The sequence below is a fragment of the Hoplias malabaricus genome, chromosome 3, assembly GCF_029633855.1.
Source record: "Hoplias malabaricus isolate fHopMal1 chromosome 3, fHopMal1.hap1, whole genome shotgun sequence".
In the NCBI taxonomy this organism is placed as follows: Eukaryota; Metazoa; Chordata; class Actinopteri; order Characiformes; family Erythrinidae; genus Hoplias; species Hoplias malabaricus.
The window spans coordinates 2,509,871-2,521,689 of NC_089802.1; positions in this window are offsets into that span (position 1 = coordinate 2,509,871).

Consider the following 11,819-nt stretch of genomic DNA (forward strand, 5'->3'; position numbering starts at 1 on the left):
AATTTTTTTCTGCCCTTATTTTTTGTTTGAATACATTGTTTAACTATTTAAAGATCAATGCAAAAAAAAAAACCTTGATTTGTTTTTTATTTACATTCTTAGCCCTGATTTTGACCAATGAACATCTTTACATTTTTTCCCCTTTATTTCACCTAGCTTTATTTAGCCAAGCGTCTGTAACATCTGTGTCATAACAGGCATTGTGTGTTGTGTGAGTTTGGAGACAGCAGTAAAAGCCTCAGGAGAAAGGTTCCTGACCAGGGGCTAATCCTGCGGTCAGAGCGAGTGTTTAAACACTATTTAAAGACAGGTTTCAGGGAAGAGAGAGGGAAGGTGGAAGATAATCAGCCAGAGACTCCTCAGGTCGTCAGATACAACAGAGTCTTGAACTCAGAGACTGTACAAGTGTCTGGAGTTGCCTTGGAAACGATTTCCCATGGTATTATTGCGTAACATTACAGTGAATACAAGCATTAAAACAATAAACTGAAACAGAGGAGGAATATGGGCCATAGATTCTGAAGTCTCCCTGCCTCCATCTCTCCGGCCCGTCCAGGAGATGGAACCAAGACCTTCAGTTCCTGTGCTGCTTCTCCAGCCCCCACAAGAAACACCATCAAACAACACTCTGGGAAGGATTTGCACACTCTGGACCTGCATGTGGCACCTCTGCATCCAAAAACATTGTTCTTGTGGCGGAATGCCATCAAATCCTTACAGCAAATGTTCCAAAATGTAGTGTAAAGTCTTCCCAGGAGAGCAGAGGCAGACTTCCTATTAATGTCAAGTGCCCTTGAGCAAATCACCTCAGCCCCAATTCCTATACCAGGAATATCACATTGTGGGGACCTGTTTACACACACAGGCAGTGGTAAAAGACAGTGGCGGTAGACCGTATAAATCATTACATTTTAAGGCAGAGACATATTAACTGTTCTAAAGTTACGTTAAGGTTGTGATTAGAGTGAAGTTTAGGATTAGCATTAAGCTATTCGTAATTGTGGAAAAGGTAAGTCTATTGAAAGGAAATGACTACGATTTTGGGGAAACGCAGTCCTTTCTGATTTGTTTATGTTCAGAAGCTGTGCATTTTTAAAGATGGAATGGTGCATTTGTTTTTATCGCGTAAATTGTCTGTAAGTGTTTATTCACTGTTTGAATTCCCACAGAAACTCCTGTGTAACTGGAGTTGTTTAGTTTTGTAGCACTGTCGCTAATGCAGTTAGCCGTCTCCTGGGTTTGGAGACATTTCCGCTTTAAGTGATCAGAAACGAAGTCAATATTACCCACCTATGGAGCAGAAATAGAGCAACATCCTCATCTCTGTTCGTGCTTTTCAACATGTAGAGTCCTCTCTGTTGTCTGCCATTTCTGCCATCAGCAAAGAGACAGAGACAGTTTGGTTTTTGTGCAATTATTATTTGCCATTGTATAACGTACAATAAAGTGTGTCTTTCATATTTAAACCATCTGTGGCAGTGAACACACACCCAGAGGCAGGCGGCCATTTTTAAAAAATGGTGAGGAAACATCGTCTGAATTTTATAAAAAGTTTTTATTTTATTATTTTTTTTAATAAATTGAGAATGTTGCCTTTAATGTCCACACAATAGAGAGTGAGAGAGGGGTGGAGTGTGTGTGTGTGTGTGTGTGTTTTCCCTGCAACAGATGGGTTAAATGCAAAAGTCTAAACTTAATTTTTAACATGTTTCACATTAATATTTTGTAAAAGAGATAAAAACTCATTTGGACTGTGAGTATTTCTCCTCATAGACTCATGAGCGGAGACTCCACCGATCGCCCACTGCTCTGTCCGCTCTAACTGAGCGGTTTTGGAGCATGTGGCTGACAGAAATATATTTCAGATTAATTAAATCTGTTCTGAGATTAACGTGGATTATAACTAATCTACTGGGGCTTGACCTCCTCTCCACATCCTAAATCACTTCTGATTTCAAAACACTCTACACTTTAGATACAAAAATAAATACAATGATGAACGAAGATGTAAAATCTTAAAGGGGATCTTAGAGGTCAGAGTAACTGGGCCGTGATTGGACGAGGAGAAAGCTTGTGTCCACACACTGTATTTGTTTGTGACCTTCACAAGAGCTGGGCCTTCTGTAACTGTGCAGAAGTTAGACTTCTGTAATCATTAGTGAACTCAGCCTCAGCGGTGTGTGTCAGTGCTTTTCAGTGGAGTGTAGTAACAGCTTTGAGGCTCCAGAGCCAGGCTGCGATTGCCACATGTCATTTTCTAAAACTGGACATTTTCAGTGTATTCGGTGCCAATGTGCGGTTACTGACCCCTATAATTCAGCTTGTGTAATACAAACTAAAGCCCAACACACAGAGGTGTTGTTCAGAGGCTGCTGTACTCAGTAAAGACCTTTACTCCACAGTCCAGTGTGGGCACTGAGAGTGGTGACCTAAGGCTCAAGTGCACAAAGCTCCACTGACTACACAGGAGACCTTTGTACTTTTACAATTACAGACTGTAGTCCATGTGTTGCTCTGCATACTTTGTTTACCCACTTTTCCCCTGTTCTTCAGCGCTCAGGACCCCCACAGAGCAGGTATAATTTGGTGGTGGATGGTGTGGTGGTGGTGGTAGTGTGTTAGAGTGTGTTGTTCTGGACTGAGGACACTGTCAGTTGAATATTTCTGGTTGGTGAACCATCCTCTGTCACTGATGAAGGACTAGAGGACGACCGACACACACTGTGCAGCGACAGATGAGCTGCTGTCTCTGACTCTACATCTACAAGGTGGACCAACGAGGGAGGAGTGTCTCACAGAGTGGACAGAGAGTGGACACAGGGTTTAAAAACTCCAGCAGCACTGCTGTGTCTGATCCACTCTACACCAGCACAACACACACTAACACACCACCACCACGTCAGTGTCACTGCAGCGCTGAGAATGATCCACCACCACATCACACCTGCTCTGTGGGGGTCCTGAGCATACGCAGAGCAACAGATGTACTACAGTGTGTAATCGGAGGACTACAAAGCTCTCTTTAGTGGTCAGTGGAGCTGAGAGAACGGACAGTGAGTGTAACTAAGTTTGTCTAGTTACAGAAGAAAGGAAGAGATGCTAAATGAAATGGTTTGGAGGGTAAAATGCTAATGAAAAGCTAACTACAATTTTAAATGGCCCTGTTGTGATTTCAAAACTCAACTCTTTGCCTTTAAACTAACCTTTGACCAAATGGAATTTAATTAAACAATAATTTGGAAATGAAGACTGTGATTATTTAGTGAAAATATGCTCTCATACTAAGGATTAGCATACCACTGATTAGCATATAGCTGCTTTATGCTAGGCGGCACGGTGGCGCAGCAGGTAGTGTCACAGTCACACAGCTCCAGGGGCCTGGGTGACTGTCTGTGAGGTAAATACTGATAAAACTTTTAATGAGAAAGTAAGGTTTCACTTTGGCAGTGGTTCAGAAGAAGGTCAGCCCTTTGAGGGAAGTTTAAAGGCAGACTCCAGACGTCTTGTGTGTGTGAGATGAAGGTGTGTGGGGTAAGTTTGTGTAATCCATAGTGAGGCCAAAAGCAGAGAGGCTTTGTTTAGCTGCTGCTCCTCTGAGGCTCCGAGGTCAGTGTCCAGCAGGTCGCCACTTTCATAGAGTCCACTTTCATCTTTGCAGTGAGCTGCAGTCGAATAAAATAACCACTGGTTTCAACCAACTCAAAATCACATTCACATTCAATGCTTTGTGTTTTTGTGTTTAATCCTGAACTTTGGAGATAGCAACCTTTGAAGAAATGTAACCTTCCTGGTAGAACATTGCTGTGAGGATTTGGTTGCATCCAGCTACATAAACATAAGTGAGGTCATGTACTGATGGCCCCCTAGTCCACCCTGGGCTCTAAGCAGCATGGATGCTCCAGAATGGCTCATTTAGATTGTACAAGTTGTGTGAGGTGTGGAGGGTTTTGCAGTGTATTCTGTGCCGGTGTGTGATATCTGACTGCTGTGGGCCAGCTTGTGTAAGACAAACTAAAGGCTAATACAAAGAAGCCTTGTTTAGAAGCTGCTATACTTAGTAATGACCTTACATAAGAGTCCAAACTCCTGGGCACTCTGCGACAGAAGCTGGATTAGTCTCCTTAGAAAAGTGTAGGTTACTCCAGCTACGTCACTTTGAACAAGGCCTGGTTTTAATACTCAGTTAAATGCGGTCAGCACCAAGCTGGGGCTGGACAGTGCTGACGAGAAGTGGAGGAGCTTTAGCTATTTCTGACCAGTTATACCCTTAAAGGCAACTTGGATGATTCTTGAGAAGTAGTGTTCTCACAGTAAAACACACTCCCCCCTTGTGTTCAAGGTTGTTTTAGTAAGAAACCGACTGTAGATTAAGTGTAAATTGTCTGTTAGTTTTTATGTACTGTTTGAATTACCACAGAGACCCATTTGTAACCCATTTGTTTACATTCATGCCAAGCAACCAACGGTTCCACCTTAAGTAATGCATCTGAAGCAGCAGAGATAAATCAGTGTTATCCACCTATGGAGCAAGAATAGAGCAACATCCTCATCTGTTTTCATGTATTTCAACATGCCCCAACCACAAAATCTGAAATTTATGGGGTCTCGTCTCTAAGGGGTACAGAGGGCTTTGGAGACCACAACAACGGCGGCGGTAACGTTAAGCGGTGTTTACTCATGGTGTATCGGCGTGTTGTTGTTGTTTGGGACTGAACACAGCTCCGTCATCAGTTCAGACAGATCAGTAGAGTTTGTTCCTTCCTTGTTGCAGCGTCCAGCTCTTGCTGGATTCTTTCGTCGGCCACCGATCCAAGGAGCGTTTGAACCTCTTCAAAAGACCACGGCGTCATTTTACGAGCTGCCGTCGTGAGTCGGATAAAAACAAATGTGTTGAGTGGGTAAGTGTAGGGACAGTGCATTGGATTCAGTTCTATATTGAACCCTGAACACATGAAGAACCTTCTGCACGATTAAATGTTGTTTTGCACTGTAAAGGGGTTCATCAAATTAATGGAGAATGTGCTATAGATGGTTCTATATAGCACCTCTTAGAAAAGGGTTCTATATACGGCACCAAAAAAGGGTTCTTCTATAGTAACAAGCTTGACATTGTAACCCCTTTACAATACAAAGAACCCTTTAATTATGCAAAGGGTTCTTCACTAGTTAAGAGTTCTAGCAAAAGGTATCTCAGGTACCTATCGCTCTATCGCTCCGAGAGGCCAGTCAGCACCGAGAAATACAACCATGCTTCTGTTTCTGTTTTAGTTTTTTTGGTGGTCAAGTCTCTGGACTTGAGAAGAATGAGGAAAAGCTTGTCCCAGATCCTGCAGACGACATCCCAAGATTCAACTTGGAGAAAGATTAGCAGTTGCTTATAGCATAGATTTTCTTTTACATTTTTACTTTTATTTACAACTATTCATCATTACGAACATGGACGTTGGTCAGCTCTCATTTCTAGGTTTTTCTGTGTGCTTTATCATATGTAAAACATGTCAGTGGGTTGGAGACGGGTGTGATCTTTACTATTTCAGGCCTCAAACTGGATTTCAGCCGGTGGGTGAGGTAAGCTGATCTACAGGTGTCGTAAGCCCTAACTCTTCTGATCCCCACCCTTATCCCACCAGTTCAGAGTCCGGTGACGAGAACCAAGCCCATGACTGAGCCGTCCAGACAGAGTAAAGTTCCTACAGCAGGTTTAGATAAGCAGAAATCACACGTTGGTTTCAAGGAAGGATCATTTCCCCAAGTTTCTAGAAGGGTTCTAACAGTTACCATGGGCTACTGACTGTTTTCAATAACATCCTGCAGAAACATTGGGTAGGAACACACCTTGAACAAGGCATTAGTTCATGGCAGTGTTAGGTCTACAAACTAATTTTAAAGCATTTTTTGTGTAACATGTAATTGTACTTCAAAACAATTCAAACAATTCAGACGCCCTAGAAATGAAGTGGTTTGAAAATGGGGAGTGACGAATTCATTGGGTGCTGCATTCGATATGAGCTCCCTCAGGAACTACTGTATCCAAATTATGTGTTAGTGTTGGTTTAGGCGATTTAAAGAGTGTGAACATAGCATATTAATATTTAATATTTGTTCATTTCTTTTTAAATAAAATGACAATTGTGATGTTTGATACTATGCAACAGTTTCCATAAAATGATGATAACCAGAGTTAGAGTTTATTTCGATTTTCAAAATAAATACAGTATATACAAAAAAAAAAATAATAATAATTACCTAAAAAGAAGACAACAATAATAATGGTAACAAATATTAAATTAATAGACATAATAGTCAAAACAAAATAACAAACCGAAAAGGTATAGGCTGAAGCATTAGCTAATTGTGCCTACACTGTAAAAAATGTCTGTGAATTTTACGGTGGAAAACTGTAAAACCATGACAGTAAATGACTGTAAACTCTAAAAAGATTGAACAGTTTCTGTAAAACAGTGAAATACTGTAAATATTTTATCGGCCAAAATACAAATTTTTACATCTCTTTACTGTAAAATAGATATTATTTCACTGTTAAACACACAAACCATTAGGGGGCCGTACAAGTGTCCAAAGACTGAGAGGAGCTGAGACTCATTTGGGGGAGCTCCCAGCATGCTTTGCTTCTCCATATTTTCTTTGATTTTCAGAGTTTGTTTTTTTTCTGTCTTTCAGACTTACTGATTTTGGGCTGCATTGGGGTGATCACTGTGTGTGTTTGTGTTTCTGTGGATATTATGCCGTGTGTTGATCAGGAAAGTTCACCATCAGCCTGTGTTCCGCGTGTGGCGCCCAGATACCGAACATTTCTTTAGTCCTTTCAGCAATATCTCCTTTAGCTTATTACAGTTCCTCTTACTTCTGTTTTTAGACGATACAAAACCACCACGGAAAGAAAACATTCAAAATTACATGTGTATATATATACACACACATATACATACATACATTTTTTTAACAATAATCATTCCTTGGTTTTATAAGTGCTTACCACCTTATTTTTTAAAACTTGCCAAGTCAGCTATTTTTTATATTTGTCCTTGCTCTTGTTTTTGTAAACAAACCTGTTCCCCTCAGTTCATATTTGCCCTCTTTAATATCAAATAACATCTGTTATCTGTATTGTGCTTTGTACATTATTTGTGCAGTATTAAAGTTAACTAGATCACTGAATTTTAAAGCCTGTAATTTAATTAATAGTTTGTTGGTTACTTCATAATAATCTTTTCGATTTACAATTCTTATGGCTTTCTTTTGTAGCATGATAATTGGTTTAGTTATGGTTTTATAGGTGTTTCCCCGTACCTCCACAGAGTAGGTCATGTATGGAACTATGAAAGAACAGTATATAAAGGAATCTCATTCAGAACATTTTTAATTTGATATAATACTGCAATTATTTTAGAAATTTTTGTTTTTACATAATTTGTATGTGGTATCCAACCTAATTTATGATCAATTATCACACCCAGAAATTTTTTTTCATACACTCTTTCTATTTCCACATTATTGATCATAAGTTTAACTTTTTTCATTCTTGATTTGTCTAGTTCTGAATATTATAAACTTTGTTTTATTTAAATTCAGTGATAACTTGTTAAAATCAAACCAGAGCAATATAAATTTGTGTCATCAGCAAATAAAACAACCTTTAACAAATCAGATACTTTACATATATCATTTATATAAAACAGGAATAATTTAGGTCCTATCACTGAACCTTGTGGGATCCCACACGTGACCTTCAGAAGTTTAGATTTTATGTTATTTATTTGTACATATTGATATCTGTCACAAAGATAACTCTTGAGCCATGAATATGCTACTCCTCTAATACCATATCTCTCCAGTTTTTTCATTAATAGATCATGATCAAATGTATCCAAAGCTTTTTTTAAGTCTATAAACACCCCCACAGTATATTCCTTAGTGTCTATTGCATTAGATATCTCTTCTACCAGTTGCATCACAGCCATTGAAGTGGACCTATTTTCTCTGAATCCATACTGTTGGTCACTCAATAATTTGTTTTTTTATGAACGTATCTAGCCTTTGAACAAACAATTTTTCTAAGATTTTTGAGAATTGTGATAACAAAGTAACAGGTCTATAACTGGAGAACTGGTGTCTGTCTCCACTTTTAAAGATAGGAATGACTTTTGCTATTTTCATTTTATTTGGAAATATACCAGTTTTAAATGTCATATCAGTGGACATTTTGTTTTTAATTTTTTTTTTACAATATCCATTATTTCCTTTTCATAACAAAGATGGAATGAGAATTTTTTAAGAACTCTATTCATGTCTACGCCATCTTTATTTCTTGGCTCCACAATCTCTTTTGCTAAATTGAATCCGACATTTACAAAATAGTCATTAAATTCATTAGCAATTTCTGTTATTTTATTTATGACTGTATTATCTTCTTTTACAAAATTATTTGGAATTTCTGCTGTTCCAAATCCCTTTTTAATGCCATTCAGCACATTCCAAGTACCTTGAACATTACTCCTATACTTCTCTGATAATATTCCTTTTTACTAACTCTCATAACACTTAATAATTTATTTTTATATGTCTTATATTTATTTTCTGCTTCTTTATTTCTTTGTTTTAAGAACAATTTACATAGGACATTTTTCTTTTTACATGTGTTTGCTGTTCCCTTGGTAATCCATGGTTTGCCCTCAAATTTATGCCTTCTTGAAAGTTTTTTTAAAGCACAGTTTTGTTCATAAAGCTCAGCTAATACAGACAAAAAAAGCCTCATATGCTTTGTTGGGGTCCTCCTTTTCAGAAACCTCAGCCCAGTTTTGTTTTATTAAGTCCAACTTGAGAGCAGCAATAGCTTCTGGTGTTCTATGTCTTGTCACGTTAAAAATATATGTACTATTTTCAATTTGTACATTAAGAACATTTTGAAAGATTGCAACAACAGGAAGATGGTCACTTATGTCGTTTATGAGCAATCCACCTACTATTGGACTCCCGATTCTGTCTGTAAATATGTTGTCAATCAATGTAGCAGTGTCTGTGGTTATTCTAGTTGGTTTTATGATTACAGGAAATAGGTTGTTGGTGTACATTGTACTGATAAAATCTGTTCTATGTCCATTTGGGTTTAACAAATCAATATTAATACCTTTTTGTCATTCAGTTTGTCGATCATCCCAGCTGTTTTGTCATTGAATGTTTGAGTACAAGTTCCTGGGGTCTGAATACACAACTGATTAATATGTTTTTAGAATGTTTTACATTCATTTCTATAGTTACACATTCCATTATGTTTTCTATAGCATTTGACATACTTTTAACCAAACTGCACCTTAAATGTGTATCAACAGAGCAACTCCTCCACCTACTTTATTGTTCCTATTAATACTAAATAGCTCATATCCATCCAGTTCTACATCTGAGACTTTCTCATTATCGAGCCAAGTCTCAGACACCGCAATGACATTCAACTTTTTGAATTTACTCAAATACTCTTTGATTTTAGGGAATTTTCTATTGAGGCTTCTACTGTTAAAATGTATTATTGATAACGCACCTTCCATATTCGCATTATTATTATTAAATTGTTCTTTTGTGTAATACTCACAGTTAGAGTTGATGTTATTGTAGAAGTGTGTTTCAGGTTCAATATCTTTTCCGAACTCATATTTTCTATATTCTGTGTGGTCAAATGTTTTAAAATTCATATTCATACTTGCTATATCGTGTACTACATAACTCATCACACACACATCTCATTATTATCTGTGAAATCATCATCATCAAAGTCTTTGAACGGGAACGAATAATCCTTGTTAGAATCTACCATTTGATTGAGTCTAGTTCCTGTAAAATACACATACAACCCGTGTTACTCAACTCTACAATCATCAGCATCTCCAAAAATATTGCAGTGCATCATGACAAACATGCAGGATTTTATTATTACCTATTTATTTGGGTTTAAGTCTTTCGGTTCTCTTATCCTAATTACTTTGGCTTCTTCTGGTGTTCCATTCAGTTGAATCATTACTTTACAGTTCCTGGTCCATGTTGACTCTACTTTTTGTTGTTTTTTGAGGATGCGTGCTTGTCTTGCAATTTCTGCATTTTTCTGGGTAAGATGCTCATTTAGGTATACTCCTGTCCCCTTCGGCTTCTTCGCCTGCCTGAGTAGCTCAGTTTTGTGTTTTCTATTCACAAAAAGAACTATGATGGCAGGCTTGCTTTTGCTGTCTTTTTCGGGGTAGGGAACGGCAAGCTGAGATGTTGCTACTTTTAATATTTATATTTTTGTTTTCAAAAAAAGTTATGACTTGCCATTCGAGTGTTTTTAGTTCCTCTGTTGAGACATCCTCACCTTCTTTGCACTCCGCTGTACTGGTGTATGTTCTATGTGTGGTCTCTAATCCACCTATAATTACATCTTCCATCCTACTGCACTGTTCAAGGTCATCAATTCTTTTTTCAAGTCCAACAATTATTCTATCTTTCTTTCACAAGGGTCTTAAGTTAACGTCCTCCATTAAATCAAGCAGCTTCGTCTGCTGCTTAACCACTTTGCTTAATTATTCTGATATGAAGCTTACAGATTTTCTGATCTCCTCCATCTCCTCCTCTGATACATTAACTTTCTTTGGTGGCATGTTTTCCAGTTGCTTTTTTTTTTTCCCTGTGATGTTAATTAGAACAGCGTAGTGAACATAGTGGCCTAGCAACACAATGCAGCTCGGACTCAACGTAGTTAGCGTAGGGCCTCAGCGGTCCCACTCAGCCTGCATGCAGCGAAGATGTTCAACCATCTCGGCCCCAGTTGAACGACAATTATACATTACACCAAAATGCTATAAAACTTACTTGTACACCTAATACACTATACTGCCAAAGGTATTTACCCCCCCCAAAATATTGAATTCATCTGTTCCAATCACTTCCATGGCCTCAGGTGAATAAAACCAAGCACTTAGGTGTGCAGACTGCTTCTAAAAACATATTTGTGAAAGAATGGGTCGCTCTCAGGAGCTCAGTGTGGTGCCGTGAGAGGATGCCTCCTGTGCAACAAGTCCATTCCTGAAATTTCCTCACTACTAAATATTTCACAGTCAAATCTGAGGTTTTAGAACAAATTGGAAGCAACTGGCAACAGAAACTGTGGTCAGTGGAAGCTGTAGGGTGTAGTGCACAGAGGTCACCAACTTTCTGCAGAGGCAATCGCTACAGACCCCCAGACTTCATGTGGCCTTCAGATTCGCTCAAGAACAGTGCGCAGAAAGCTTCAAGGAATGGGTTTCCACAGCTGAGCAGCTGAATCCTATCCTTCTAGTAGTGTAAAGCATGCTGCCTCTACTGGACTCTAGAGTTCTCTGGAGTGACAAATCTCACCGACCTGGTGGACAAGTCTGGGTTTTGCCATTCGGACTGCATTGTGCCAAGTGTGAATATTGGTGGAGGGGGATAATGATGTGGGGTTGTTTTTCAGGAGTTGGGCTTAGCCTCTTATTTCCAGTCAAAGGAACTCAATGCTTCAGCACACCAACTGTTGTGGAAACAGTTTGGGGACGGCCCCTTCCTGTTCCAACATGACTGTGCACCTGTGCACAAAGCAAGGTAAAGACATGGATGAGTGAGTTTGATGTGGAAGAACTTGACTGACCTCTGCTCTATTTCATCCCAAAGGTGTTCTATCGGGCTGAGACAGCGAGGCATGAAGGCACTCCTAAACCTTGTGGAAAGCCTTCCCAGAAGAGCTGAAGCTGTTGTAGCTGAAAAGTGTGGGATGTGTGGGAACTAAACTCATCTTCATGTTCCTCCTCCGATGG